Genomic DNA, 15624 nt, shown 5'->3' with positions numbered 1-15624 from the left:
AGTTGAAACTATTTTTGAGTAAAATTGATATTTTTGATAATTATTAGTTGTCCAAATTTTACAGATTTTTTTTGTTAGAAAAAATTAACGTACTTTATTACCCCTAATCCAGACTCAAAGCAGCATAATTGCCGAACCCATAAGACAGCAACCAATTGATTTTCGGTGTGTGTGTGTGTGGGGGGGGGATTATAGTCGAGTATAAAACATAAAGGCAAGGGGGTGGGTGGTGAGCTATGGATTTTGTTTTTTGTTTGTTTCACCCTAAGCTGCCACTATATATAATGCTAAAATTGATTTCGACTTGTCACTAAAATTTGTCCTGAAAAAAATCAATAGCTCACGCCCCCTCCCCCTCCACAAAAAATGAAGTAAATAGTTGCTGCCTAATTCATTTGAAAAGGTCTTCCCGAATCGACTTGACGAACACAGAAATATTCGCCACTGGTCTTTACTCAAAAAACGATTCACGCATAAATGCATGACTTAAAAAAGTGGGAGGTAAATGATATGTTTGTCTAGTATCTCAGTTCCGTTAAAAAACACGTAAAATAAATAAAAAAAACGTTATCCTATTCCTTTACCAAATACTCCTCGGAGAAGAAATACCATTTGAGACAAACAGAAAAAATAAAAATGTAGTGACCCCTAACATCTCAATCCTTTTTTTCCGGCTGTAAGCACGCTGTTGCAGCTAACGTTTTCTAATGCGTTATCCAGGCATCTCTAGTGTATTCAAACTACTGCAAATTATATAAAAATGGCTTTCATAAAGTAACAACCACTTAACTTAAAAAAAGGGGGAGGGTTATTATTTTTTTTATCTGAGTACGTTTTTATTCCTTTTTTTCCGATGCTGGTGATCAAATACTTTTTCTTCAATAATTAACACTATAATAAAATTAACGGTACAATTTTCTTGCACCAGATGCGCATATAATGTATGGGGAAACTCTTGATTCAGAATTTTTTGTTTATCATCTGTATGACCATATTTTTTTTTATCAATTTGGGGATCGGAATATTTCCATTTGAAGTCAAATGGTTGTTCCCTTACCGCTAGAAAAAACTTTCCAAAAATTTTGAATTCAGTTCTACGTAATGAACATTTAAATGACATATAGTTTACAATTGGGAACAAATCTTATGTACAGGTAGCTAAACAAGGTGTATAGATGTGAACAAATGTAATGTTAAACCAGTGTACACTACACTAAACTAATTGTAAGCATGTTTACTCTACACGGCGTTTGGTGTGAACACGGCCTAAGTGATTGTGAAATGATCTCTATTCTATTGGTGGCGTGAATTAAATGTGGATACTCAAAAAATCAATAACTTGCAATATTATTAACACATTTTACTTTTCTAAATTTAACACAAGTTAAAGATAAATTGAAATAGTTGGTGGGTCCTGCTTTGTTTCATAGAAAAAAGTATGGCCAACGTAGATCGTATCTTGTCATAGAGAGGGATAATTCGTACTTTGTAAACAATTACTCCCATTAAAATAAAATATTATCTGAAGCTGACATAATGAAGATGCCTGCGTTCTTGATAGAGGCTATATTTATACGTTTTGATGACGCTTTTTTCAACGAACAATCGAACCGCTAAGGGGAATCAACTGTGCTTTCTTCTTGTTGATTTGTTTCGTTCTTTTGTTTGAGGTTGACTTCATACAGGAGATTCTCCGGGAGAATGAAAAGAAACTTACTTGAAATTAAGTGATTATAAAGATGATGTTTGCTCATTGAAAAAAAATATGTTAAACGCATCTAGCCCATCGAACTTCGAATACGATACTCAATATACAGTTAAATCAGACTCATAACTTGAGTTACATTTAGAAATTGGGGAAAAGGATCGGTTAAAAACAAAAATTTACGACAAAAGAGATGATTTTGGAAAATCATTTGTGAAATTTCAATTTACATGTAGCAACATAACCGCTGCACCTGCATATGTTGTATATATATCCCAGTCTATACGATATTCCATAGCTTGTATATCATATCATAATTTCCTTGATAGAGGGTTGCTGCTCAAAAGGCAGCTATAAACCAAGAGTTCCTGATTATGAGGTTGGAATAATTCCTTCGTAAATATCAAGTTCAACATCACGAGTTAGTCGACTGTTATGGAATTCCTTATTCACAGATGACAACGGATATGATCCAGTTGTAACTATAATCATGTACTTATTTTCCTTAAATGTTTTCTACCGAGTTGGACTCATCTCAGTGTTTGTACAGGCATGGGCAAAACGACAAGTGACATATTTTGATGAGTACCTACTAAACCGTCAGAATTTCGACCGTGATAGGGCTGTAGAGCCAGTCAAGATCGTTAAACACTTCCAAACATACCCGTTTATTGTTTATGACAGCAGCTATTACCGAATAATTCTATTTAAAAAGTCTAGCAGTTTTCTTTTGCATTGAAGTACAGTTTACATATGACATACGATATAACTAAATTATCATTGAATGTCCCTCCTGTATCTTTCGTCCCTCTTTTGTCAATATTTTATTTAATTTCTTTTGAATATCAGTCAGTTCAACTTAATTATATTATCAGTATTACAGAATAATCAATGCATTAATCAGTTACATATTTATAACGAATGCCCATTTAAAAGATTGACACAGGTTAAAACGGACTTGTAACAGATGAGTTCGCAAATGAAACTCAAATATATGAAGATTGGTTTTATTCAGTATCTTTTTCAGAAGTGCATTTTAATGGATATGGCATTTTACATTCTGAAATCTTAATATATATTTTTTAAATATATGGATTTACATTAATCTTGAATGACATCGATCGACCGTTAAAAAAAAACTTCGAAGCAGTAGTGACGTTGCTTTACCGATAATTTTAGCAGAGACAATAACTTTCTTCTTTACATAGTGCTATTGATTTTCTAAAACATTTTAGTAATGTCAAGTGGTATAGGTAGTAGGGTATCAATTTGCAATCTCTGCTCAGAGAAGTTCTAAATAAAATTTCTGCATTGGATTTGTTAAATCAGACACTTTTACCTCTTATCGTTTTTATGACGTCATGTTTGATAAAAATAATTTGAAATAGAGTATGATACTAGGGTTTCATAATCTACTTAAATTGTTTACAACGATTTTTGAGTGTGTTACGGTTAGCTTTCTTTCAGCATCTGTAAGTGACATATTTTGCTTCATTTAGTTCGTATATAAAAATTAAAATCACCAAAATACTGAACTCAGTGGAAAATCCAATCGGAAAGTCCAAATCAAATTACAAAACACATAAAAAACGAATGGACAATAACTGACATTTTCAAATGTAGAAAATGGTGGATTAAACCTGGTTTTTAAGCGCTAAACCTCTCACTTTTATGACAGTCTCATCAAATTCCGTTAAACTTATGATGATGTGTGAACTAAACAGACATAATAAATTTAATAGTCAAAATATGGGTACAGAAGTCATCATCGTGTAACAATTTTAAAAGGAACAATTCAACAGAACACATGAAACATCTATCTAAAAACACATTTATTAATTTGCGTGTCTGACGACAGAAAATTTTATACGTCAAACAATTTAAAGATTTCACAAAGACAATGTTAACATGCAGGGATAAAAAATTATTCTAACAAAGTATGTCAGAATTAATTTCAGAAATAGTGTCAAAATTATATAGAATTTATTAGAATTCACAAATAGTTCATTCCACAACGTGATTGAATTATGTTGACGTTTGTGGTTCAACGTATTTTCTAATTCATAACAGAAATATCTCATCATGACATATAATAGAACAATATCATATTGACGGGATCTTCTAAAATACAGAGTCACGTTATAAGAGCCAAAAGAAACACAAAAAAATCGCATATACAAAACACACCAGCAAAAAATTAAAGATAATACAAACACTTTGACGGGATGTTTAAGTACCGAGCCACGTTAAATGGATATAACATAAAAACAATCCAACGGTAAAAGTAATATTGATAATAGAACAAAGACAAATGAAAAAAAAAACCAATATAACACGTTGTTAAGATAATAAACAACATCAGTACGCAGAATCTCCACATCAAGCCCATCATGTATTATTTGTGAAGTTGATACGGAATATTTATCAAGAAGGTCTTGGTACCTTCCGATGACCTTTTTTATACAGAAAAAAAGACGAGACATTCGTTGACATACAAATGGGTCATCAACTTTCTACTCAGACTCTGATGACGTTTTACAAAGTCTGCGTAGGAGCTGTAAGCTCGTGAATATCGAATAAGTTGGGAAATATATATCCCATATGCAGGTGAAGTTGGTATATTGCTACTATGGTGGGGGAAATTTATAATTTCAAAATTAAAATCGTCTCGTTTGTCATAGATTCTGGTACTGAGATGACTGTGTAAGTCAAATTTGAGATATAAGTCTAAAAATGAGTCTTTTTGTAGAAAAAAACGTGCGTATGAATTATAAATGTTATCCTTGGTAACTTTGATGAGTTTTTACAATCATCGGTTCAATGATACTGACGGTGGACTTTTCGTTCCCGACTGGTCCAATAGTCAGCACTTTTGTGTTTACACGAAGTATCATTGATATGTTCTGTAAATGCACTGTTTATTTAATGTTTATTTATGCGAAGCACGTAGGATTTTCAAATCTCCAGGCATGTTTCTACCTCAGGCATAGCTGTATTTGGCAAAACTTTTATGTATTTTGGTTCTCAATGCTCTTTAACTTCGTACTTTTTTTGGTCTTTTAAAACTTTTTTTGATTCGAGCGTAACTGATAAGTCTTTTGTAGACGAACCGCGCGTCTGGCGTATATACTAAACTTAGTCCTGGTATCTATGATGAGTTTATTTACTAATTTTTGGGATTTTCATTTTTTATGGTCTGTATCTTGATTTGCACCTTTTTTTTTTAAATTATTATTAGATAGCCACTTATGAATCCTTTTGAAGACAAAACAGTATTATTGGCTTAAAAAGTAAAAACACAAAAATACTGAACTCCGAGGAAAATTCAAAAAGGAAAATCAAAAATCAAAAGGCAAAATCAAAAGTCCAAACACACCAAACGAATGGATAACAACTGTCATATTCCTGACTTGGTACAGGCATTTTCTATTTTAGAAAATGGTGGATTGAACCTGGTTTTATAGCTAGCTAAACCTCTCACTTGTGTGACAGTCGCATCAAATTCCATTACATTGTCAACGATGTATGAACGAGACAAACATAACACATTATGAGTCTCAATCTTAAATGGGTTCATACAACCAAGGGATAGATACCACTCCTGGTGGATGTTTCATCTCCGAGGGCTTTTGTTTAGCAGTAATTGACTTTGAAATAGCTTTCGGCAGCTGTTTAGACTTTTACATCGGTACTTCAGACATGTCTTTACTTTTTATGAAAGCGGTACTATTTGGACTTGGTACCCTTCTATTGGAAAAAGCCATTTACAAATAATTATCACATTTGTTTCTTACGATTTGTGACATCACCAAGGTTAGAGAAGGATTGAGCACTCAAAAACATGTTATGCCCGCTAAATTCTTTTTGTGTATATTCAAATCAAGAGCCTTTTTGTTCAGTGGTTGTCGCTGGTTCAAGTCTGTCATAATCATTTTTCGAAAATTCAATTGTTATTAATTATGCTACAAGTTAGTTTCTAATCAAAATGTTACCATCATTATTATGAATTTTCTCGTTGGTGAAGTTGGTTTGGTGAGATATTATCTATAAACACTCACGTCATTTGAACTCTGGTAGCTGTGATCTTGTCTAATATGCAATCATACTACATTTGCTTTTACATGGGTAAGCATTATATTTGACCATGTCTTACACCTCACTCAGTGTAAAATATCGACAAATATAATGCCTTCCCATGTTAAAATGAGCACAGAGAATGACACGAACAAACGGCTTCTTAAGTTACCTCTTCTTAAAACATAAAAGTAAACCAAATTATTAATTTCTTCAGTTTTTATGTATTTTAGAGTGGCTATTTTAAAGAAAATAATTTAAGGCTTGTAAAGTCTGGCCCATGAAGATGTCTAAGAATATTCAGAGCGCTAATCGTTATATTAAAGCATACAAGATGTTTTGATTTACATAGTTTTATAAGTCGTATATAATAATACTATCCCTATGGAAATGTTATATACTGATCTGCGTTATAGAGTATGAGATTCATGTTGATTTGTCGTAACAAATAAAGACATTCTAACTAAGAGTGTTATATAATGAAGAGATTTTATCTGTCGATTTCATACTAAATTTAGCAAAACAGAATTAACTAAAAGTTCAGGTTATTGTAGCAATTTGTATCGGTATTAATAAGATTAAATAAGGTATTAGATGAAGATAAATACGCACGAGGTGTAAATTCTGTCAGTTGTTTATTAAATTATTCATTACAAATTGAATAGTTCATTAAACTGATTACAGATAGATGCAGACACTGTAAAGATCCTGCTTTTAAAATGTGCCATTGGGAATAGTTTTCACAAATCTCTTAAATTATACCATTTCTGATATTGATTTTATATTAATGCTCAGAAGACAAATAATTTCTTTTCCTTAGACATCGAAGACCCGATTTCTCATTTAATTATTTCTATTCTACTTCTTCTTGTACGCAGTTACAATTTCATAACATTGAAAACTATGTTCTGTTTGCATGCGTGGTAGGAGTTTAATAAAAATAAATATCAGAGAAAAGTGCAAAATAACAATAATTTGAATTTTGAGAATTTTCATCTTTTAAAACTTTGTTCATTGATATTTATACATTTAGATTGTGTTATAGAGAACATTTGGAATCAACTTTTCTCATTCCAACTTTTCTCGAAAGGATTGTTGGATATGTTAACACACCTTGTGTACAAACCACAAGGTTTATTAACGTTTGCCTCTTTTGGTTTGGGCTTCTTATTTAATTTTGTTGTAAAGTTCATTCATACTTCATACTGTTTCATTTTTCTTCTTTTAGAGATGCGAGCGATATCAAAAACCCATCAGTCGAAAATGAATTGACATTAACATGGCTACAAAAGAAAAGACAAATAACCAACATTACGCAATACACAACATAGAAAACTAAGACTGAAAAACACGAACCCAATAAAAAAAAATTGGGGTTGATATCAGGTGCTCCGGAATTTGTTATGTTAAATCAGAAAAAAATAGAATTATTTATGTTGGTAAATTCATGAATGATTTGGAAACTAAAGAACCCTTTATGTTACACAGCTCATTGTGTGTTTTTGTATTCGTGTTGTTTAGTCCTTAGCTATATGCTGTGCTTAATTGTTTTTATTTTTGCAGTTTTCCAGTTTTGTTCTTGTCGGTTTCTCTTTGAATTATTCCTTTGATAACTGTTCAGTAAATCACTATTGACTGTTGTATCAAATTTAGTAACTATGCTTGGTATATCTGGCTAATCTAGCTTATTTTGTCATCACTTCACATTTGGCTTTGCATTTACTATTAGCTTAAGAACTTGTTGTTATTTTTTTTATTGACATACCGTTATTATTTTTATTTAGTTGAATACTAGTAACAAGTTTATTTGGTTTTTTTCTGTGGTTTCTTGCTATGGTATCAATGTGTCTCGGGTTTACATCTTCTTGTAACATAAATTGGATTTTTTCCTTTGATGTTTTTATGTAATAATTTGCTTAAAAAGTGTGGTGAGGGAAAACCATGGTATATTATATGCAAATTGATGTTGTACCATAATTTGCTAATTAAATATGCAACTCAACTAGAATCTAAAGGGAAAGGGGCGGAGCTTCAGCCATGGTATAATATATTTATGTTCATGTTATTCCATGGCTGAAGCTCCACCTTTTTTTTTAAATGTATCCGCCTCTTAAATATGTAGGAAACTGATAAACGTACTAAAAATTCAAGACCTTCATTTGTTCTTATTTCATAACAAAACGCAATAAATTATGTGTACCCACATCTTAAGAAATCTTTTTCAAACTATATAGGATTGTTACGAATTCCCAACAATTTTGGAAACAATTACTAAATGTTTCTTCTTTAAGTTGTGAAAAAAAGGAAATGTGAAACTATCATTTCCTTTGCGTAAATCCAATTAAATTCCGATTTAAAAAAGGGGTTCCTATAGAAAAGGGAATAAATATCGGCTATAAATATCTGTGAAAAAAAACATATTTTTTTCGATCAATTAGGGAGACGTACACTGTCTACGCTCCTTTGATCCACTACTGTTTAAATACAGTGATTTATCATTAAAATTGTGTCTTAATAAATAATCTAATAATCGAATTAATAAAATAACGGAAGAACGCAGTTTGTACAAAAACTAGAAATGTATAAATGTGCATTTTTCAAGGAGATGAAAATTCTGTAAAATATGATTAATTTGTATGATACTTGAAAACAAAAAAAACCCATTTCTTACCGTCATTAGAATAATTATTTAATCCTTGTCGCTGGAATCCGATATATTTGTTAACCTCAGTCTGATGACATTATGAAATTACCTGCGCAAACAACCGTACATGGGGCGCAAAACTAAATAAAAATCGGGAAAATCTGACATTTTCTTTCCTTTTTGCAAATTCAAGGGTTCTATTTCATGAATTACACAGAAGATCATACACGAGGCGAGGCGCAAAAGTGACTTGCGCGAGCTTCCATTTCATTGGACAAAACTGTAACGTGACCAATTTCCAATATTAGTTGAAGGTCTCGAAGCTGTCAATCATTTAATTTATATTACAAATTTTATATACCATGTGTCTTACTCATTAACATATTTAAACAAACTCATCCTTTCGGATTCGTTTCTTTAAATATGTTAACTCGTAATAACCGTGGTATATAAAGTACTTGTTTAGATGTTGAACTGATCTCAAATATACTTACTTGTATTAATGTAAACTGACTTGAAAGGAGTAACCGTCAAATCATTACAAAATGAATTCGAATAGTCAAAAAATTATACAATCTGAGATATTTCTATAGCCCAAAAGGTATTGTACTGTACGTTTTGGATTGAATGTAATTTGATATGATACCATTGATTACATGTATCGTTCTGTTGGACAGACTGTCACTTATTCTGCTTTGCTATGTCATCATGTCATTATATATTAGTTAGCTGTCTATTGATATTCAATGTACTAGTACTTTTCAATTTTCAATTATATCTGCATATTTGATGTTGCAGATGTTGCTTGCAATGCTGATAATACTTGTAATAATGAGTAAAATAACTAAAATTTCGAACTTTGAAGAAAAAAACCCAGATAGTCTCTAATTAAATAGCAAAATAAAAAGCTTAAACACATCAAACGAACAACATTTAGGCAGTTTGACCAGTATGAAATGGTGACGGTGTTAAGTTAATATATTCTATAGTATTTAGCATATTAGTTTCGATACAGATGATTTTGGAGTGCTGTTATATAAAGTTGGCGAAAATTGAAAAATTGTTGTCGATTTTGTCATATGTATTTCTGAACTTACATATATTTGTCACTGTATATCTTGTAAGTTAAATGTGTCAACTGATAATTAAATGGTAATTTGTTTAAATGTAAGCACAAGGTAGTTAAATATAATCATCTATTCTGTTATCATTTCCTACAGTACAATGTTTAAGTATCAACAAATTGAAAGTGTATAAAACATAAGAATTTGTATTCCAAATATAGTGTGTCAAACGTGTCATCTTTAAACGATAGTTTAGGAGATGTTAGTCTACTTTGATATTTAAATAATGAGCACATACATTGGTTTTAGCGATTAATTAGACAGATGGACATTACAGGTATCGTTAAACATGTCAAAAAGATATTTTGAAGTTACCAGTAAAGATACAAGGACTGAAAAGAAGTTAATGACGATGATGTGTCTGTTTCAGCTTGTTTGAAGTAGCAAAGCAATCACACAAGTTTTGTTGGGTATATCTTTGCAAGTTTGACCTTAGAGCCTCCTGCAACAGATATGTCTGAAATACTATAAACAAAGATTGAGAAATCAATTCAAGTATATAAAGATGGGAGTGTTCAAAGACATTTTCAAAGATAAATTCTTTTAGAAATAGATTCATGTCAAAATCTGATCATTAATAATAAAACAAAGCATACAAGTATAAAACAAAGTGATCTAAAGAAAAGATAAAAACTAGGATTCATTATTGGTCATTCGGGATATAGTATTGATAAATAATCGGATCGTGTTTGGAATCACATTCTCGTTTTTGTCAAAAATTCATTAACTCTTGACATCGGATATTCTTCATTTTCAAATAGAATGTCAAATTACAGTATGGGGCTAGGTCTCCGACTGGATTAAATAGTTCTTCTACTGTATCACTTATCTTAAGTATCTAGGATAGTTATTTTCCTACCGAAGGTCAGTGGTTCGTTATGGGTACTCCTGCTTCCTATACAATAAAAAAAAAACATACAGTATGAATAGGCTTTAATGATGAAACTTAAATCTCGTGTTTCCTCTGCTTAATACTTAATCATCATAACTTTCATCTGAGTTTCAACATTTAGTCGTATTGTGGAAGTTCTATGGTTCAATGATACTAAACGCTTTTTTTATTTTATAAAAACTTTAAAGTATTAAGTAGAAAATCACATTAAACTATTACATAACACATCTAAATCTATTGTGAACATTTCAAACCAATTAACTTTAAAGATAATACTAAATGCATTAAAAACTTGATAAATTCTTCTACTTAATTCATGTCATAAGATTTGCAGTTTCAATTTTTTGTAACAAAAGATACCACTAAAAGGATTTCACTAATATAACTTCTAACGATAAGTTAGTATTGTTACATGTTATTAGCAGTGACAAGGCTTTACAATATTCAAGGGAATGGCTACAAAGATAATCTTATTCACAACATGAATTGTTGCTTGTATTATATCCCTAATCACGAATCCTAGTGTTTTGTGAGTTGGTCGGTTTTTTCGTCGCCTTACATTTGTTTGAAATGGCATTGTCAGTTTCTCTTCGTGTTATGCGTTTGATATGCAAATGAATGTTAAGAGTGCCACATGTGGAGAAGGATCTGCTTTCCAATCCAGAGCATCTAAGATCACCTCTAGTTTTGGTTGGGTTCACGCCATCTCTAAAATGGACAGTTTCACAATAACTTTGAAAACCGGCTTTTATTGCTGATAAAAGTGATGTTAATAATTTAGAAATTGGCTTTGTGGAGCACTTAGAGGACAGAGCTGTATACCGTTGATTTTAAGGCCACTTGTGTAGTTTATGAATCCATTGCAGTGATGAAAAATTCAGTTCTTCATCTTTGGTTAAAATTTCAAAGGATCATAGAACAGACCTAAGATTATCCAAGATTTCTTCTTACGTAAGTGTCTTGGGGTTATATGCTAAGTTTTTTTTCAAGTGAATGCAATGTTTGCATACCAATCATATGCACAAACAATATTTCAAGGATTCGGATAGGTCAATCTTCTTGCTAGAAATATATCCTAAATGATAGAATGCTATTGTACATTTTTGCGCATACAATTTCTCTCTCTTTTTATTTTTACTTTTTTTTCAAATGAACGAATTTACTGAATATTCAGAATGGGGATCCTATAGAAGATGAAGAAGTTTGAAAACTAACTTTAAATATGAACCGTAAATATCGCTTACTGAATTTTGAAATAGAAATAGGTTCTTTTTTTTCATTGCGCGATAAAAAAAAAAATATTCTACGTTTGAAATAAAATTGAGAGTGGAAATTTGGAATGTATCAAAGAGATAACAACCCGACCATAGAAAAAACAACAACAGAAGGTCACCAACAGGTCTTCAATGTAACGAGTAATTCCCGCACCCGGAGTCGTCCTTCAGCCGTCCCATAAACAAATATATACTAGTTCAGTGATAATGAACGCCATACTAATTTCCAATTTGTACACAAGAAACTAAAATTAAAATAATACAAGACTAACAAATACCAGAGGCCCCTGACTTAGGACAGGCGCAAAAATGCGGCGGGGTTAAACATGCTTATGAGATCTCAACCATCCCCCTATACCTCTAGCCTATGTAGAAAAGTGAATACACTGTTTTCAACTTGGGACTAACGTTAGTTGATTAGTGTAAACAATTGATGTAATGAAATATGAGTAGAAAATTCTTTTAATAGCTATCACAAATGGGCACTCTAAATCTTAAAAACAGTCAATTACTAAGATAGTCCATTGCCCATTATGGATGAATTACATGTTTCGGACGTTTATAAAAATGTTTTACTCGAATTCTATTAAATTTAGGACTACACATTCATTGTTTAAACCTTCATAGTCTAGAGAAAACTGAATTAGTCGTATTTCATTGTGTTAATGTTTGTCTGGATCGGACAATAGATAAAGGTTGTTAAACGACCACTTTGTTAGATACATGAAACTTATTAAACCATTCCGATATTTCTTGGAGTCATTTCTGTAAACAATTGATATACTAGTATTGCGGTTATCTAAAAATGGCAAAACATAGTTAAAACAAGATGCTAGTAAGTGCAAAACTACTTACATAGAGATTTTGAAAATGCATTTACTAGGATACATTTTTATTCACATAAACCTCACTACAATACAACCTGGAAAGGATGTCATTATATTTATATCTATATTGAATGAATATTTTTTGTGTAATATGTTTTTGTTTTACATAAAGCCAGCAAATCTGAAACTTTAGTTAACTGTTTATTACGATCCCAGATGGCGAAGACACCCATACTCTCTTCAACGCGGTTTTTTGAAATTCTACACGAAATTAATGGTTGTTTTCGATTTTAAACATTTGCAAAAGAAGACAAAGTGATCTTCTGTGTATTACATAGCTTCTAATACACAGGAACACTTTTAACTCCTTTGGAGTATAAGGGTAACCAAAATCGTTGTTTCTCAATCGTTGTTTCTAGTGATATTTGAATGCAGTACTACCATAATCATAAATATTAGCTTATGTTAGTTAATGAGCTCTGAATTTTACACCTTTTGTTACAGATCATACATTGTTGTTATTCTTGTTGAATTACCATACCAATGTGCAATTTTTATAATTTTTCAAGATATCAGATACATATCCTTCTTTATGCATATTTCTACAGTTACTTTGGTATTAATACACAAGAAAATATTTCTAGGTGTTTTAGCTACACAATAATAAATTCACTAGAACAAAAAAGAAAAACAAAGCTTATAAGCTCATCACCAACATATCATATAAAAAAATGGCACTTTTCTAGTGCAAAAAATCTTCCAGAAATCATAACCTTTTAAACAGTTGTCACGTATTAAAACCCTTTTGAATATTTTCGATACATTAGGCATGGATAAAATACATCAATCTGGTTCCACATATACAGTTTTGAGTTGGTTCTTAAATATATTTTCCTGAACAACTATTGTATTAACTATAAATAGCAAATTTGAAAATTGATACCACTATATTTTTTGTACCAGTTATGCAATATTTAAATTACTTAGAACAGATTTTACAGGCAAACAATAAAAATTGTTATATATCTTTTGGTGAGGGCGATATTTATCATCCGAATGCTTCTCTATTCGTATACATTATTCAAAATATGCAGTACCTACTTTCACACCAACACATTTACTTCATGGAGCTAATACAGAAAGGAGTCCACATAAAAAAACTATAACTTCAATGGTATGCATGATCATAATAAAAAGAATAGCTTTTAGGATATTCAAAACGGAAAATCCCTTATAAAATGTCAAAATAGAAATCTCAAACACATCAAACGAATGGAAAACAACTGTCATTTTCTTGACTTGGTATAGATATTTCCTTATAACAGGTGGATTAAACCTGGTTGTATAGCTCATTTGACCTTTCACATGGATAACAGTCGCATAGACTTCATTTGACAAAAAAATAACTTAATAAAGAAAAAAACACGAAGACAAATAAAAAGGACACTATAAAATGCAACCCAAATGACAAATAACGTCAGTACCTAGAATCTATACTTCAAAACCATCATGTATTATTTGTGTAGTTGATACGGAATAGTTGATATTTATCAGCAAGTGTCCTGGTATCTTACGATGAACTTAATTCGAAAAGGACTAGACATTGTTTGACATATACGTGTTCATAAACTTTCAGCTCAGACACTGGCGACGTTTTATAAAGTCTAAGAAGTAACTGCAAGCTCCTTATTACCGACTGAATTGGGAAAGGCTTCATTATCACAGCTTAACTTTATTCACATTAAGATTACTGATGTGTGTGTAGTAGTTTTTGAAATGCTACTATTTTACTAATGACAGTTAAAGCAACAGTTTCCAAACAAATGAGATTAAAAAAAGTGCAAAATCTGGATTCAATGAAACGTCACCATCACCCTAAAGAAATTATTGTCTCGTCTGTCATTAATATCTAAAAAGTAAAACCACAAAAGTACTAAACTCCGAATCAAAATGAGCACTATCTCTAGAAAAACAAATCAGAGATGAGTAGTTTACAATAAGTATAATGATCTTTTGATGTATTATCTCATTGTCTGTCACAACAAGGAAATTAATCACTTGACTATTCTGTGCGAGGAAAGAAGATAAGAATCCCCCTTTTCTGTCATTTTAATCCATTTTTTGTTCGGTTAGGTCGTAATCATTATAAGAGTTATCGTTTTTTAATTATAGTTAATCTGACCATTTTCATACTAGACATATTAGCTGTCTTATTTGACAGCATATTTGCTGCTGACATTGATCTCTTAATCGTATATTTGACTTTTTCTACATTGATCATCACATAATCTGGTATGCATCACATTGATTTATTAAGGTAAGTCATCGCCCTCTTTCATTTAAAATAATTAGAAGACAAATGCTACAATTTTAATTTTGTTTAATCTTAAAGGATTACTTTAATTCACTTTAAGTAAGTCTTGAACAGTTTATAATGATAACGATGGATTGGTCGATTTACCTTGCACCAATTTATAATTGCTCATCGAAAGTTTTATGGTATAATTAAAATTACATTTTCCGGATGTATCTGTTGAAATGATTTTCAAAAATGGAAACAGCACTTCTAGCATTTCCTTTAAATCGCAGTATGTGTGGAATGTAATAAATAAGTATTCAAAAAAATAGAGATCAATTCTTGTTTAATTATACATAAATAAAAAAATGTTATTACTAGTTTTGAACCTATCCACCCCCCCCCCCCCCCCCCGAAATAAAATGCGTATGATTACACGTCTCTGTAATATCCTCAACAAGAACAACCATATTGTGCATTAGGTTTACAATAATCACGGGATAACGAAATGAGCAACAGTGGTTAAAACATCAACAATAAACGAAAAATCATAGTAGACATCTACAAATGATGTTCAATCGGGATTAGCTACTTACATAGGACAGGCATTTGTCAAATTATGCAATTTTTAACATTTTGTGAACTCGCAATCCTTCCTCCTACCGGACACCTTGCTGTACCAAAACTGCCTAATAAGACACTGACAAAATTCAATAACCGATAACTTGATTAATCGGATCTCTGCTGTTAGGAGGTGTATCATGCGAGTTCAATTTATGTTGAAGAAT

The sequence above is a fragment of the Mytilus trossulus genome, chromosome 3 (genome assembly GCF_036588685.1).
Source record: "Mytilus trossulus isolate FHL-02 chromosome 3, PNRI_Mtr1.1.1.hap1, whole genome shotgun sequence".
Lineage (NCBI taxonomy): Eukaryota > Metazoa > Mollusca > Bivalvia > Mytilida > Mytilidae > Mytilus > Mytilus trossulus.
Note: the sequence above shows the minus strand (reverse complement) of the source record.